Source organism: Pongo abelii, chromosome 6 (genome assembly GCF_028885655.2).
Source record: "Pongo abelii isolate AG06213 chromosome 6, NHGRI_mPonAbe1-v2.0_pri, whole genome shotgun sequence".
In the NCBI taxonomy this organism is placed as follows: domain Eukaryota; kingdom Metazoa; phylum Chordata; class Mammalia; order Primates; family Hominidae; genus Pongo; species Pongo abelii.
Window position 1 is genome coordinate 124,923,668 of NC_071991.2, and position 18,359 is coordinate 124,942,026.

Below are 18,359 nucleotides of genomic sequence, written 5' to 3' on the forward strand. Positions count from 1 at the left end.
CTGTTAACTCTAAGAGACAATCTTCTAAATAAATGGCCTTTGAATCTCGAGGAACTTTCTCCCAAACTGTGTTTTTTTTGTAACAGTTTCCTCAAAGTTATGTTTTAGAACTCAGATCTAATCATGCTGTTTTTTCTATGTAAACAGAAAAACAAACAACAAAAAATTGGTAGTTTGGCCGGGCACGGTGGCTCATGCCTGGAATCCCAGCACTTTGGGAGTCCAAGCCAGGTGGATCATGAGGTCAAGAGATTGAGACAGTCCTGGCCAACATGGTGAAACCCCTTCTCTACTAAAAATACAAAAATTAGCTGGGAGTGGTGGTGCATGCCACAAGTCCCAGCTATGCGGGAGGCTGAGGTAGGAGAATTGCTTGAACCCAGGAGGTGGAGGTTGCAGTGAGCCGAGATCATGTCACTGCACTCCAGCCTGGTGACAGAGCAAGACTCCATCTCAAGAATAAATTAAAAAAAAAAAAAAACTTGGTAGTTTGACATATTCTTGACATACTCCATTTCTTTTTAATTTTATAAAAAATACATTCCCAAATCATGTGATTTTCTATTACACATGCTTAAGATAACTATTTTCAAAGTAAAGAACAAAATCAAGATATATGATGAGGGTTTATGTTTGCCTTTAGTAGTATTAAATAGGATTCCCTAGTAACACTCATTATCATTATTAATATAATACTAGATTTCCTAAATCTTTCCTAGACAATAGGGAACATAAGTAATATAAAATCAATTCTACCATTTTGTCCTAAGCCTTGTATATTATCTCTAACCCTTGGAACATCCATGCAAGGTTGAACTATTCCCACTTTATACGTGAGGACACTGAGGATTAGAGAAGTTGAACAACTTGCTCAACACTGCATTGCTGGCAAATGACCTGATGGGGATTTGAATCCAGATCTTCCATTGCTCCTATGTTATTATGGAATGTGTTAAAGTTGTTATAATCCAAGAGCTTTATTTATACTTATGTTTAAATAAGTATAAATAAACTTACTTTATTTATACTTACTTTATTTATACTTAAGTTAAAAATATAGCTTTTGGGCCAGGCGCGGTGGCTCACGCCTGTAATCCTAACACTTTCGGAGGCCGAGGCAGGCAGATCACTTGAGGTCAGGAGTTCGAAACCAGCCTGGCCAACATGGTGAAACACTGTCTCTACTAAAAGTACAAAAAACTTAGCCAGGCATGGTGGTGGGCACCTATAATCCCAGCTACTTGGGAGGCTGAGGCAGGAGAATTGCTGGAACCCGGGAGGCAGAGGTTGCAGTGAGCCGACATCATGCCACTGCACTCCAGCCTGGGTGACAGAACGAGACTCCATCTCAAAAAATAAAATATATGTTTTTTTTATTATAACAACTTTAACACAGCAATGCCTGCCACAGATGAGAAAATTTGTAATGTTCCCCAAAGATGATCATTTTAAAAGTTTCGACTCTCAAGGAGTGTTTTCTGCTATTTGAAACTTGATTAGAACATAGATTCATCCATATAGCTACCACCCTTACAATAACACAAAGGTTGATGGAGGTGAATGTTCTAGACTAGCAGTCAGTTGTAAATATTATTGCTGACAGTTAACTAGAAACACAATATTCAATAAAGATATTATATATCCACTAAAACTCAAAGCACAATTTTAAACTGATCTTTACTTGAAGAGTTTAAACTCAGAATCCTACATAAAAGAGACATCTTTGGAAAATAATATAACCACCTCTATTTTCAAATAGATTTGCACATTACTGTTTGAGATTTTGGAAAACACTGCACTGACAAAACTCCCTGTGTTCCAGTAATAAACAAGATTCTGATTCTGGACATACTGCAGTTCTCACAGTAGGAGCAGAAAGAAAAAAAAAGGGAAAAAAAGAAGAAGAGAATAAAAATAAGGAGGAGGAAGAGGAAGGACGCGGAAAGAAAAAAGGAAGAAGGAAGAAAAGGAAAATAAAGAAGAAGAAGAGGTAAAGGAAGAAGAAAGGGAATGATGGAAGAAGAGGAAGCGGAGAAGAAGAAACAAGAAAAGAGGCAGGAGAATGATAATCTGCTATGATAGTCTAACTCCAGATAACCATTTGGAATTCTGTTCACAGATCTTTGGAACACCTCCACGTTTTTCTGAGTACTTGATTTACATCGCTCTACTAGACCCTACTTGGGGCTAGACCAAAAAAAAAAAAAATGACTACGTCATTTCTGTCACTAAATATAGACACTGCCACCAGAGAGCAGACTCTGTACAATAAGTTGGGGCTGGCCTCATTAGGAGTATGAAGTTCAACTTACCAAGAGTGGAAATAGAACTAATATTTGTTGATTACCTACTAGGTTTCTGGTCTTACGTTAAGTGCTTTAGATATATTTTGTCACTTGTATTATTATTAAATTATTATCATAATATTATTTTTATTTTATTGGTACATAATTTTACATAGTTATAAGGTACTTGGGATATTTCAATGCATGCATATGTTGTACGCATCTCCTGTTAAGCAAATCATGGTTATGGTACACCCATCACCTCAAACATTTACCATTTCTTTGTGCTGAGAACTTTCCACATCTTCTCTATTAGTAGCGATCTTGACATATACAATAAGTTATTGATAACTATAGTCACCCTATTATACTATTGTAGACTAGAATTTATTCCTTCTATCTAACCATATTTTTGTACCCATTAACTAACCTCTCTTTATCATGTCCTCCCCCTACCCTTCCCAACCTCTGATAATCATTCTACTCTACCTCCACGAGATCAATTTTTTTAGCTCCCACATAAGAGTGAGAACATGCAATATTTGCTTTTCTGTGCCTAGCTCATTTCATATTATCATAATATTATTATAGTCGTTTACAGATCGGAAAACTGTGACTTGGAGAGATTAAGTAACATTTCCAAGGTTGCACCCAAGTAAATGGCAGCTCAGAATTTAATCCTGCTTGACTTTATCTATGTTTATCTCCTACGTCTTAGTGATATATTTTAAATAGTAGCTCAAGCTTCCCTTCCCCCTACTTCTCTTTGAGGAGAAGAGCTGATGTGGGTAGAGACCAAAGTCAGTGCAACTGGGCTATGGGATTATGGAGTGAAGTTTTCAGACCAGGTTGAAGTCTCTTGTGTCTACTTTGCTTGCTGCCTTCTTTAGCCACCCATTCTCGGCTTCTCACTTGCTTAGACTTAAGTACAGTGTGAGCAAAACTATTTGAGGGGAGGGATAGCCAATGTGTGCTATTGTCCATGGTCCTGAAACAGCATGCACATTATGGATTGCTTCTCTGGGAAGTAGATGTGGCTATGGACCTGGAATAGGGACACCAAACCTAGCAGAACCAGAGGTCATCAAAGGAAACTGAAGCACAGAGTTGATGGCTTAAACAGCACTGTCCAATAGAACTTTCTGCAATTATGGCAGTGTTCTAATTCTGCACTGTCTAATACAGTAGCTACTAGCTACATGTGGCTATTAGGCTCTTGAAATTTGACCAGTAGACAACTAATTGTTTAAGTTTATTTAACTTTAGCTAATTTATATTGAAATAACTACATGTGTACCACATCGGACAACACAGGTTAGATCATCAATACTAAGCTGTTTACTGAAAACACAAATTATTGGGTACCATGTAAGATATACTAAAATCAGAATCTCTGAGGTAAGCTCAGGTATGGGCATTTTTAACCAGAAGTTCCTGTGCTTATTGATGTTTGAGAACCAATATCCTACCAGGCATTTGTGTCAGCCTTCTAAAATTCCCTACCTGTGCCCACTAATGCCTGCCACTTTCACCTCGTCCTCAGGTTCATCCCGACTTAGTGTGTTTAATAGCCTCAGCCTCACTGTCGGCCTTGCCTTCAAACCTGAGACCCAGTGGCTCAGGATGGTTGCAAAGCTTCCACAACCACCACCACCCCCCACCCTGCATTCCAAGATTCCTTGAAGACCAACTTTAAGGGCACTCATGACAGGTAAAGTCTACACACCTGACTAACACTGCCCTGAGCACAGTACTCCCAAATTCATATGCTGTTTGTCCTCCTCTTCCTGTATTTTTGTCTAGTCCAAAGAAATAGGCATTTGCCTTGGTCTCTGCCTTCCTAAGCCTCTTGTCTTCACCTTAATCCCCTCGGTTCTAGGGCTAGTTCCTATTCCTCTGCCTCAGATGGATCCTCATCTCCATAATCTCCCTCCATGGTCAGGATGTGTGAAAAGCTCTCATGACCTCTATCCTCCTGACTTTCAAATTAACTCACCTAGAATGAACCTCTATGTCTGAGGAATGACCAATTTATCCATTAATTTGGTAAATTTTTGAAACGCTGAGCGTTGGATGCCCGGTTCTCTGTAGCTGAGTCCATTTCTCCAAGCTTCACATCTCTTCCCCTCCCAACTGATCCCATTACCCAGGTTCCAGCATGCTACACTCCTGAGCGCACCTGAGTTAAATATGTTTAATGTAATTATGAAAGCCAGAGGTAAAACTAAACAATTATTTCCAGGACTGTAAATTCAATGTCTATTAAAGTTTTCAGGTACATGCCTCCCCATCACCATTCGCCAACTGCCACCACCCATACACACGCAGACACACACCATACAATGTTTACACTGATGTAACACTTCAAAAATAATTTCCCATGTATTGTCATGTTTGACTGACACAGTGTATAGATTATTACACTAATGGTTCCACATAAACAAAGCCTCTACCCTCAGTATCGTTCCTTCTTTCATTGACCCTGGGCTCGGCCATGTGACTTACTTTGGTTAACAAGATATCAGCAAATATGACACAAGGAGAGGATAGGTAAACACTTACACTGGGATTTGCCTCTTGAAATCATTGCCATTGTCATGTAAGAAACCTGGTCTCCACTGCAAAAGCAGCCATATAGAGAACTGAGGTATTCTGCTGACAGTCCCAGTTGACTGCCATATGAGAGTAAGGCCAGCTTGGATCATCCAATTCCAGTCAAACCCCCAGATCACTGTGTCTATATGAGGGACCCCAGGAAAGATCAACAAAAGAACTACCCAGCTGAACCCAGTCCAAATGTAAGCAAATAAATTATTGTGTTTTAAGCCACCAAGTTTTGAGATGGTTTATTACTTAGCACCAGATAACTGATACACAAAATGATTCTGAGAAATAGTATTATTATTCCTATTCATGAATTAGGAATGTTAAGTTCAGATAGATTAGGAAATTTATCCAAGGTTCTAGAGCTAGAAAGCAGCAAAAAGAGGCCCAGAACTTCAGTCTGTCCCCAAGTTCAGCACTTCTGCACTACACTAGGCTGCATTTACACAACCTCCACTCAACTAGTAAAAGGTCACTGATAATCCTAGTCCTCCCAGATCCTATTTGCTGACCTAATTACCAACCTCCAGCACTGCTTTATTGAGAAAGAGTCTCCTCCCAGCTCCTTCCTGGCCTGCTAGTGAGTTCACCTTGTTACTTTCTTTCTGCAAAAACTAAAGCCAGGAATCATTTTCAGTGAATCAATTGAATACAGCTAGTAGAAACATAAAAAGGTAAGACCTATTTTATATGAAAAATGAATATTCGGGTTTGCATCTTGATTTAGAGCATCATAATGAGAAAAACGGAAACAAACTTACATGGTCTGGAGGAAAACAGTAAGAATTATCAAAGGATTAAGAGAAGTTAATCATTAGTCAAAAACAGATGTTAGAACTAACGTTCTTATTCATAGAAAACATTATGGTTTATGTTAATTCCTGAGGAATGAAATTGATTCAAATGACAAAACTGAACACATGCTAGAAAACTGGATAAAAAAATTTAAATGGAAATCTCGGATTAAAATAGAAGGAATAAGGCTCTGCCAAATGTACCATGAAAAATCTCATCTTTTAAGATATTTGTATAGGAATTATCGAAAGAGAAAGAAGATGTGAACAGGTTATCCTTTATTTCTTCCCCCAATTTTTTAATCACATCATCGTAACCACTGGGATAACTCACAGATTTTATTCTAGGTGAAGCAAATGACTTGTAAAAGCCCCTGCTTCTCAGCTAGAGGTGTGTTTACTTTGCTATGAACAAAAAGCAACTTAACCAGTCTTGCAAGTTTTTGATTTGAGAGCCCAAAACAACTTTAAAACTAAAATCTTCATATCTAAATGTTATTTTGCAGGTGGCAATTAAACAGTAAGGAAGCATCTGGCATAAATTAAGTGAACAGATCACCAAATCATTTGGAAAACAAGTAAGTCTTAGTGCAATGATCTAAAGTCATTATGAAAACTGACTTGTCCACAGAGTTTGAATGACAGAATAGATAAAACACGTGAAGTCACACACAGCTTTCTCTGAACAAATTAATTAGCTTTCCTGCAGCTCCTCCGTCCATGCCATAGAGAGCAATCACACAAGTGAATCAAGCAGTCACGCATAGCCTTGCTCAGTGTTTGTTTCAGGAGAACTTGTGTACCCACGTAATTCCACTCTAGGAAGGAAAACAGCATGGGATAGTGGGAGGATGCTGCAGCCTTTAACCTATCACTTAACCTCTGTGTGGCTCACTGTTCTTATCTCTACAATGTGGGTAGAAAAACCCATGCTTCCTACTTCACAGAGGTATAAGCATAAAAGATGTAAACAGACTTTGAAAAAGTTAAAAGAGCTGTGCAAATACAAGGTGCTTTCTACTTGAAGAAGAGTATAAAAAGGCAGAATCTGTGATGTGGCAGCAGCAATTCTACCGCCCAGCCACAAGGCTGCTGGTGATGTCTCACATGAAAGCAAAGGCATTTTAAAACACAAAGACTTAACAGAGAGCAGAAATGAAAAGACATGCTGTTTGCAAAAATGGTTGTGTTTAGTCTGGAGTTTTCACATAAGAAAATAATATTTTGAGAAATCGTCATGTTAAATTTAAGCTGCTCTTGGGTGACTTCAAACTATGAAATTTGCATGTAGCCCATGAGTAACTCTGTCCTAGAAGAATTCCTTGAATTCTCTTTCATGACAATAATTTTGCAAAATTTAACTTAGCTCCATTTACAAAGACTTAGGCACAAGGTTAACAATAATGAATCAACGATTTTTTTCATCTACTTTCCGAATAATGATTCTCTTTCTTCTGCATAGTACAAGCCTTCTAAATCCTGTTTACATATAAGCCACACATTTTTCCCCAAATAATTGTATCTCCATACATAATTTCGCCTGCACTAACACTGAAAAAAGGAGTGCTCCATATTCAAGCCAGTGTATTTCATTCAATTCAACAGATGGGGCTGGGCACAGTGACTCACACCTATAATCCCAACACTTTAGGAGGCCAAGGAAAGAGGATCACTTGAAGCCAGGAGTTCAAGATCAGCCTGGACAACATAGCAAGACCCTCATATCTACAGAAAAAAAATTTAAGTAGCTGGGCACCTGTAGTATGCACCTGTAGTCCAGCTGCCTGGGAGGCTGAGGTGGGAAGATCGCTTGAGCCCAAGAGTTTGAGCCCAGGAGCCCAGATGCCTGTAGATGCATGTGTAGTCCAGCTGCCTAGGAGGCTGGGGTGGGAGGATTGCTTGAGCCCAGGAGTTTGAGGCCGCAGGGAGCTATGATTATGCCACTGCATTCCAGCCTAGGTGAGAGAGCAAAACCCTGTTTCTGAAAAATAAATAAATACATGGGTTTTTTTAATTATTATACTTTAAGTTTTAGGGTACACGTGCACAATGTGCAGGTTAGTTACATATGTATACATGTGCCATGCTGGTGTGCTGCACCCATTAATTCGTCATTTAGCATTAGGTATGTCTCCTAAAGCTATCCCTCCCCCCTCCCCCCACCCCACAATAGTCCCCAGAGTGTGATGTTCCCCTTCCTGTGTCCATGTGTTCTCATTGTTCAATTCCCACCTATGAGTGAGAATATGCGGTGTTTGGTTTTTTGTTCTTGCGATAGTTTACTGAGAATGATGATTTCCAATTTCATCCATGTCCCTAGAAAGGACATGAACTCATCATTTTTTATGACTGCATAGTATTCCATGGTGTATATGTGTCACATTTTCTTAATCTGGTCTATCATTGTTGGACATTTGGGTTGGTTCCAAGTCTTTGCTATTGTGAATAGTGCCGCAATAAACATACGTGTGCATGTGTCTTTATAGCAGCATGATTTATAGTCCTTTGGGTATATACCCAGTAATGGGATGGCTGGGTCAAATGGTATTTCTAGTTCTAAATCCTTGAGGAATCGCCACACTGACTTCCACAATGGTTGAACTAGCTTACAGTCCCACCAACAGTGTAAAAGTGTTCCTATTTCTCCACATCCTCTCCAGCACCTGTTGTTTCCTGACTTTTTAATGATTGCCATTCTAACTGGTGAGAGATGGTATCTCATTGTGCTTTTGATTTGCATTTCTCTGATGGCCAGTGATGGTGAGCATTTTTTCATGTGTTTTTGGCTGCATAAATGTCTTCCTTTGAGAAGTGTCTGTTCATGTCCTTCACCCATTTTTTGATGGGGTTGTTTGTTTTTTTCTTGTAAATTTGTTGGAGTTCATTGTAGATTCTGGATATTAGCCCTTTGTCAGATGAGTAGGTTGTGAAAATTTTCTCCCATTTTGTAGGTTGCCTGTTCACTCTGATGGTAGTTTCTTTTGCTGTGCAGAAGCTCTTGAGTTTAATTAGATCCCATTTGTCAATTTTGGCTTTTGTTGCCATTGCTTTTGGTGTTTTAAACCCCATTGTCTCAGCCCAAAATCTCCTTAAGCTGATAAGCAACTTCAGCAAAGCCTCAGGATACAAAATCAATGTACAAACATCACAAGCATTCTTCTACACCAATAACAGACAAACAGAGAGCCAAATCATGAGTGAACTCCCATTCACAATTGCTTCAAAGAGAATAAAATACCTAGGAATCCAACTTACAAGGGACGTGAAGGACTTCTTCAAGGAGAACTACAAACCATTGCTCAGTGAAATAAAAGAGGATACAAACAAATGGAAGAACATTCCATGCTCATGGGTAGGAAGAATCAATATCATGAAAATGGCCATACTGCCCAAGGTAATTTATAGATTCAATGCCATCCCCATCAAGCTACCAATGACTTTCTTCACAGAATTGGAAAAAACTACTTTAAAGTTCATATGGAACCAAAAAAGAGCCCGCATTTGCCAAGTCAATCCTAAGCCAAAAGAACAAAGCTGGAGGCATCATGCTACCTGACTCCAAACTATACTACAAGGCTACAGTAACCAAAACAGCATGGTACTGGTACCAAAACAGAGATATAGATCAATGGAACAGAACAGAGCCCTCAGAAATAATGCCGCATACCTACAACTATCTGATCTTTGACAAACCTGAGAAAAACAAGAAATGGGGAAAGGATTCCCTATTTAATAAATGGTGCTGGGAAAACTGGCTAGCCATATGTAGAAAGCTGAAACTGGATCCCTTCCTTACACCTGATACAAAAATTAATTCAAGATGGATTAAAGACTTAAATGTTAGACCTAAAACCATAAAAACCCTAGAAGAAAACCTAGGCATTACCATTCAGGACATAGGCATGGGCAAGGACTTCATGTCTATATGGGTTTTAAAAATTATATCTGGTGCTTTTCTTGATCCTACAGCACATATATTTGGCACTGGTTTTGGCATTTGGAGGGAACACGCTTAGGAGTAAGAGTCTGCATCCAAGAAGCTTACATTCTAAGAGAGAAAATAAGAAAATAAAGGTAAATAACAATAGAAGGCAGAATAGAAAGATTGTAAGGGTGGTTCAAAAGGCTCTGAGTGGCAAAAAAAAAGAGATCACATCTTGTTGGTGTGAGGTTTCAAAAGGATGCTTTCTAAATAAACTTTGAAGAGGAAATAAAGATGGCAAAGAAAGGATACATTGCTTGCCAAAACTATGTTATTTCAAAACATAATCAAGGCATTGGTGGGAGAAGGAGGAAGAGCATCTCGAGTCAAGGGAACAGCAGATGCAAAGGCTTTGAAGTAGCCATGCAAAGAACACAGACAGGATCCACTGGTGGTAAACTCTGGCTGGAGTTCAGGGCACCAGTGCTTTACAGGGGAGTGGTGGAAACATAAAGCAAAATAAGCTCTTATTTTGAAGATCTTTGATTTCCAGGCCAAGGATGTTAGAGGATCTTTGAAGACTGGAAGGGAGGAAAATAAAATATGCCACCCCTACAAAATCCCAGCTCTTTCTATTACAAAATCATTAACACACACAACGAATTAAATGACACAGACAAATGTTTATGTTTTCATTAAAATCCTTGTTGGTGCTTGAGGTCAGGAGTTTGAGGCCAGCCTGGGAAACATAGCAAGACCCCATTTCTACAAATAAAATTTTTTTAAAAAATTAACCGAGCATGGTGGTGTGCACCTGTAGTCCTAGCTACTAGGAAGGCTGAGGTGGGAAGACTGCTCGAGCCCAGGAGTTCCGGTTTGCAGTGAGCTATGATCATGCCACTGCACCCCAGCCTGGACAACAGAATGAAACCCTGTCTCTTAAAAAAAATACTGATTGGGGCTGGGCGCAGTGGCTCACGCCTGTAATCTCAGCACTTTGGGAGGCCGAGGAGGGTGGATCACGAGGTCAGGAGTTCAGGACCAGCCTGGCCAAGATGCTGAAACCCCATCTCTACTAAAAATACAAAAATTAGCCAGGCATGCTGGTGGGTGCCTGGAATCCCAGCTACTTGGGAGGCTGAGGCAGAGAATTGCTTGTACCTGGGAGGCGGAGGTTGCAGTGAGCCAAGATCACTCCACTGCACTCCAGCCTGGGTGACAGAGTGAGACTCCATCCCAAAAAAAAAAAGAAAAAAAAATACTGATTGGGTACTGCTTTGCTCTTTTTCTTACATATTTACAATATTTGTGTTTGCTATAGTTAGTATTAATCCTACAGTTATTACTAACCCTAGCCCTAACCCCATCAAAAGCATTATCAGACATTTCACATTCTGGTTGTCAATTGCTAACTAGTTATTAGTAAAGTTTTCCCCAATATAATTTCAAATTGGTATCCGGACTTCTATTTCCATCAGTATGATGAATAAAGTACCTGCTTGGTCCTCCTGCAGAAAACAGATCAAAATACTGGGTAAAACACAATAAAAAGATTTTAATACATTAATTACATGGCTAATTAGTAAAGGGAACTTGATGAAAGTAGACCCGAAGAGGTAATCAGAGAAATAAAGCCATCTTGTGCCTTGTGGACCATTTTTCAAACTGAATGTACTTCACCTTTGTGCTTTCCAGCTCTATAAAGCTATAGAAGAGAGAAAATAAAGCCCAAGATTCACTCAAGGTCCCCCTTTATAAAACTAAGACTGCAAAGGGCCACACCTCCATCATAAAAGTGAAGTAGAAAAACATTCTGCCACCAAACACACCAAAAGCAAGATTGCCTAATTAGAAATTTAGCAGTGGAAAGAGAGGGACTCGTCCCTAAAACTACTAACCATAAGTCAGTCTTCATGCAGTTTTGCAGGCCAAATTCACACTTCTTGGCCAAGAAATCTCAAGCCAAGAAGTCAGTTAAAGTTGTCCTGGGCTGGTAGTTTTCTGGGTTCCTGGCAGAAACAAATTCAATCCTCTTTGGAGTATTAGTTTTATCACAGTCTGAACGAATTCATGCAAAAAAAGTTCACAAAAATATGAGGCCACAGTAAACACTGTATTTGTTCTCATGTTGCTAATAAAGACATGCTAATAAAGACATACTGGGTAATTTATAAAGAAAAGAGGCTTAATGGACTCATAGTTCCATATTGCTGGGGAAGCCTCACAATCATGGCAGAAGAGCAAGGATATCTACATGTCAGCAGGCAAGATGAGAGCATGCACAGGGGAACTCCTCTTTATAAAACCATCAGATCTCGTGAGACTTACTCACTATCACGAGAACAGCATGGCAAAGACCCACTGCCATGATTTAACTACCTGCCCTCAGGTCCCTCCCACAACACCTGGGAATTGTGAGAGCTACAATTCAAGATTAGATTTGGGTGGGGACACAGCCAAACCATATCAACACACACAGAGAGAGAGAGAGAGAGAGAGAGAACAGTATGAAGAGCAAAAGCCAATAGAACAGACCTTTTTGAAAATGTCTGGGGGAGGAGCCAAGATGGCTGAATAGGAACAGCTCCGGTCTACAGCTCCCAGCGTGAGCGACGCAGAAGATGAGTGATTTCTGCATTTCCATCTGAGGTACCGTGTTCATCTCACTAGGGAGTGCCAGACAGTGGGCGCAGGTCAGTGGGTGAGTGCACCATGCGCCAGCCAAAGCAGGGGCGAGGCATTGCCTCACTCAGGAAGCGCAAGGGGTCAGGGAGTTCCCTTTCCAGGGGTGACAGACGGCACCTGGAAAATTGGGCCACTCCCACCCGAATACTGTGCTTTTCTGACGGGCTTAGGAAACGGTGCACCAGGAGATTATAGCCCGCACCTGGCTCAGAGGGTCCTACACCCACGGAGTCTTGCTGATTGCTAGCACAGCAGTCTGAGATCAAACAGCAAGTCGGCAGCAAGGCTGGGGGAGGGGCGCCCGCCATTACCCAGGCTCGCTTAGGTAAACAAAGCAGCCTGGAAGCTTAAACTTGGTGGAGCCCACCACAGCTCAAGGAGGCCTGCCTGCCTCTGTAGGCTCCACCTCTGGGGGCAGGGCACAGACAAACAAAAAGACAGCAGTAACCTCTGCAGACTTAAATGTCCCTGTCTGACAGCTTTGAGGAGAGCAGTGGTTCTCCCAGCACGCAGCTGGAGATCTGAGAATGGGCAGACTGCCTCCTCAAGTGGGCCCCTGACCCCTGACCCCCGAGCAGCCTAACTGGGACGCACCCCCCAGCAGGGGCAGACTGACACCTCACACGGCCGGCCGGGTACTCCAACAGACCTGCAGCTGAGGGTCCTGTCTGTTAGAAGGAAAACTAACAGAAAGGACATCCACACCAAAAACCCATCTGTACATCACCATCATCAAAGACCAAAAGTAGATAAAACCACAAAGATGGGGAAAAAACAGAGCAGAAAAACTGGAAACTCTAAAAAGCAGAGTACCTCTCCTCCTCCAAAGGAACGCAGTTCCTCACCAGCAACGGAACAAAGCTGGACGGAGAATGACTTTGACGAGCTGAGAGAAGAAGGCTTCAGACGATCAAATTACTCCGAGCTACGGGAGGATATTCAAACCAAAGGCAAAGAAGTTGAAAACTTTGAAAAAAATTTAGAAGAATGTATAACTAGAATAACCAATACAGAGAAGTGCTTAAAGGAGCTGATGGAGCTGAAAACCAAGGCTCGAGAACTACGTGAAGAATGCAGAAGCCTCAGGAGCCGATGCAATCAAATGGAAGAAAGGGTATCAGCCCTGGAAGATGAAATGAATGAAATGAAGCGAGAGGGGAAGTTTAGAGAAAAAAGAATAAAAAGAAACGAGCAAAGCCTCCAAGAAATATGGGACTATGTGAAAAGACCAAATCTACGTCTGATTGGTGTACCTGAAAGTGATGGGGAGAATGGAACCAAGTTGAAAAACACTCTGCAGGATATTATCCAGGAGAACTTCCCCAATCTAGCAAGGCAGGCTAACATTCAGATTCAGGAAATACAGAGAACGCCACAAAGATACTCCTTGAGAAGAGCAACTCCAAGACACATAATTGTCAGATTCACCAAAGTTGAAATGAAGGAAAAAATGTTAAGGGCAGCCAGAGAGAAAGGTCGGGTTACCCTCAAAGGGAAGCCTATCAGACTAACAGCGGATCTCTCGGCAGAAACCCTACAAGCCAGAAGAGAGTGGGGGCCAATATTCAACATTCTTAAAGAAAAGAATTTTCAACCCAGAATTTCATATCCAGCCAAACTAAGCTTCATAAGTGAAGGAGAAATAAAATATTTTACAGACAAGCAAATGCTGAGAGATTTTGTCACCACCAGGCCTGCCCTAAAAGAGCTCCTGAAGGAAGTGCTAAACATGGAAAGGCACAACCGGTACCAGCCACTGCAAAATCATGCCAAAATGTAAAGACCATCGAGACTAGTAAGAGACTGCATCAACTAATGAGCAAAATAACCAGCTAACATCATAATGACAGGATCAAATTCACACATAACAATATTAACTTTAAATGTAAATGGACTAAATGCTCCAATTAAAAGACACAGACTGGCAAATTGGATAAAGACTCAAGACCCATCAGTGTGCTGTATTCAGGAAACCCATCTCACGTGCAGAGACACACATAGGCTCAAAATAAAAGGATGGAGGAAGATCTACCAAGCAAATGGAAAACAAAAAAAGGCAGGGGTTGCAATCCTAGTCTCTGATAAAACAGACTTTAAACCAACAAAGATCAAAAGAGACAAAGAAGGCCATTACATAATGGTAAAGGGATCAATTCAACAAGAAGAGCTAACTCTCCTAAATATATATGCACCCAATACAGGAGCACCCAGATTCATAAAGCAAGTCCTGAGTGACCTACAAAGAGACTTAGACTCCCATACATTAATAATGGGAGACTTTAACACCCCACTGTCAACATTAGACAGATCAACGAGACAGAAAGTCAACAAGGATACCCAGGAATTGAACTCAGCTCTGCACCAAGCGGACCTAAGAGACATCTACAGAACTCTCCACCCCAAATCAACAGAATATACATTTTTTTCAGCACCACACCACACCTATTCCAAAATTGACCACATACTTGGAAGTAAAGCTCTCCTCAATAAATGTAAAAGAACAGAAATTATAACAAACTATCTCTCAGATCACAGTGCAATCAAGCTAGAACTCAGGATTAAGAATCTCACTCAAAACCGCTCAACTACATGGAAACTGAACAACCTGCTCCTGAATGACTACTGGGTACATAATGAAATGAAGGCAGAAATAAAGATGTTCTTTGAAACCAACGAGAACCAAGACACAACATACCAGAATCTCTGGGATGCATACAAAGCAGTGTGTAGAGGGAAATGTATAGCACTAAATGCCCATAAGAGAAAGCAGGAAAGATCCAAAATTGACACCCTAACATCACAATTAAAAGAACTAGAAAAGCAAGAGCAAACACATTCAAAAGCTAGCAGAAGGCAAGAAATAACTAAAATCAGAGCAGAACTGAAGGAAATAGAGACACAAAAAACCCTTCAAAAAATTAATGAATCCAGGAGCTGGTTTTTTGAAAGGATCAACAAAATTGATAGACCGCTAGCAAGATTAATAAAGAAAAAAAGAGAGAAGAATCAAATAGATGCAATAAAAAATGATAAAGGGGATATCACCACCGATCCCACAGAAATACAAACTACCATCAGAGAATACTACAAACACCCCTACGCAAATAAACTAGAAAATCTAGAAGAAATGGATAAATTCCTCAACACATACACCCTCCCAAGACTAAACCAGGAAGAAGTTGAATCTCTGAATAGACCAATAACAGGAGCTGAAATTGTGGCAATAATCAATAGCTTACCAACCAAAAAAAGTCCAGGACCAGATGGGTTTACAGCCGAATTCTACCAGAGGTACAAGGAGGAACTGGTACCATTCCTTCTGAAACTATTCCAGTCAACAGAAAAAGAGGGAATCCTCCCTAACTCATTTTATGAGGCCAGCATCATCCTGATACCAAAGCCAGGCAGAGACACAATCAAAAAAGAGAATTTTAGACCAATATCCTTGATGAACATTGATGCAAAAATCCTCAATAAAATACTGGCAAACAGAATCCAGCAGCACATCAAAAAGCTTATCCACCATGATCAAGTGGGCTTCATCCCTGGGATGCAAGGCTGGTTCAATATATGCAAATCAATAAATGTAATCCAGCATATAAACAGAACCAAAGACAAAAACCACATGATTATCTCAATAGATGCAGAAAAGGCCTTTGACAAAATTCAACAACCCTTCATGCTAAAAACTCTCAATAAATTAGGTATTGATGGGACATAACTCAAAATAATAAGAGCTATCTATGACAAACCCACAGCCAATATCATACTGAATGGGCAAAAACTGGAAGCATTCCCTTTGAAAACTGGCACAAGACAGGGATGCCCTCTCTCACCACTTCTATTCAACATAGTGTTGGAAGTTCTGGCCAGGGCAATTAGGCAGGAGAAGGAAATAAAGGGTATTCAATTAGGAAAAGAGGAAGTCAAATTCTCCCTGTTTGCAGATGACATGATTGTATATCTAGAAAACCCCACTGTCTCAGCAAAATCTCCTTAAGCTGATAAGCAACTTCAGCAAAGTCTCAGAATACAAAATCAATGTACAAAAATCACAAGCATTCTTATACACCAATAACAGACAAACAGAGAGCCAAATCATGAGTGAACTCCCATTCACAATTGCTTCAAAGAGAATAAAATACCTAGGAATCCAACTTACAAGGGATGTGAAGGACCTCTTCAAGGAGAATTACAAACCACTGCTCAAGGAAATAAAAGAGGATACAAACAAATGGAAGAACATTCCATGCTCATGGGTAGGAAGAATCAATATCGTGAAAATGGCCATACTGCCCAAGGTAATTTACAGATTCAATGCCATCCCCATCAAGCTACCAATGACTTTCTTCACAGAATTGGAAAAAACTACTTTAAAGTTCATATGGAACCAAAAAAGAGCCCGCATCGCCAAGTCAATCCTAAGCCAAAAGAACAAAGCTGGAGGCATCACGCTACCTGACTTCAAACTATACCACAAGGCTACAGTAACCAAAACAGCATGTTACTGGTACCAAAACAGAGATATAGATCAATGGAACAGAACAGAGCCGTCAGAAATAATGCCACATATCTACAACTATCTGATCTTTGACAAACCTGAGAAAAACAAGAAATGGGGAAAGGATTCCCTATTTAATAAATGGTGCTGGGAAAACTGGCTAGCCATATGGAGAAAGCTGAAACTGGATCCCTTCCTTACACCTTATACAAAAATCAATTCAAGATGGATTAAAGACTTACATGTTAGACCTAAAACCATAAAAACTATAGAAGAAAACCTAGGCATTACCATTCAGGACATAGGCATGGGCAAGGACTTCATGTCTAAAACACCAAAAGCAATGGCAACAAAAGCCAAAATTGACAAATAGGATCTAATTAAACTAAAGAGCTTCTGCACAGCAAAAGAAACTACCATCAGAGTGAACAGGCAACCTACAAAATGGGAGAAAATTTTCGCAACCTACTCATCTGACAAAGGCTAATATCCAGAATCTACAATGAACTCCAACAAATTGACAAGAAAAAAACAAACAACCCCATCAAAAAGGGGACATGAACAGACACTTCTCAAAAGAAGATATTTATGCAGCCAAAAAACACATGAAAAAATGCTCACCATCACTGGCCATCAGAGAAATGCAAATCAAAACCACAATGAGATACCATCTCACACCAGTTAGAATGGCAATCATTCAAAAGTCAGGAAACAACAGGTGCTGGAGAGGATGTGGAGAAATAGGAACACTTTTACACTGTTGGTAGGATTGTAAACTAGTTCAACCATTGTGGAAGTCCGTGTGGTGATTCCTCAGGGATCTAGAACTAGAAATTCCATTCGACCCAGCCATCCCATTACTGGGTATATACCCAAAGGACTATAAATCATGCTGCTATAAAGACACATGCACACGTATGTTTATTGCGGCATTATTCACAATAGCAAAGACTTGGAACCAACCCAAATATCCAACAATGATAGACTGGATTAAGAAAATGTGGCACATATACACCATGGAATACTATGCAGCCATAAAAAATGATGAGTTCATGTCCTTTGTAGGGACATGGATGAAATTGGAAATCATCATTCTCAGTAAACTATCGCAAGAACAAAAAACCAAACACCGCATATTCTCACTCATAGGTGGGAATTGAACAATGAGAACACATGGACACAGGAAGGGGAACATCACACTTCGGGGACTGTTGTGGGGTGGGGAGAGGGGGGAGGGATAGCATTGGGAGATATACCTAATGCTAGATGACGAGTTAGTGGGTGCAGCGCACCAGCATGGCACATGTATACATATGTAACTTACCTGCACATTGTGCACATGTACCATAAAACCTAAGGTATAATAATAATAATAATAATAATAATAATAAAAAGAAAATGTCTAAAAGACTTTATGTCTAAATAAATTTAAAAGTGATTTAAAATATAAGGAAAGGGAAAGACACCATAGAAATGAAGCAGATTTTAAAAAAACAAATATAATTCTAAAAATTTAAAAATACAATAAAGAAAGCTTAAAACTCAATAGACAGATTAGAAAAAGCTGA

General features: G+C 40.1%; 1 long non-coding RNA gene across 1 annotated transcript in view; it reads left to right on the plus strand.

Moving 5' to 3' along the window:
- The window catches only part of LOC134761791 (uncharacterized), a 35,782-nt gene that overhangs the window by 13,513 nt on the left and 3,910 nt on the right, over positions 1 to 18,359 (plus strand). Inside the window, exon 2 of the long non-coding RNA XR_010140927.1 lies at positions 6,190 to 6,261. This is a non-coding gene — a long non-coding RNA (uncharacterized LOC134761791). The remainder of the gene's footprint in view (positions 1 to 6,189; positions 6,262 to 18,359) is intronic.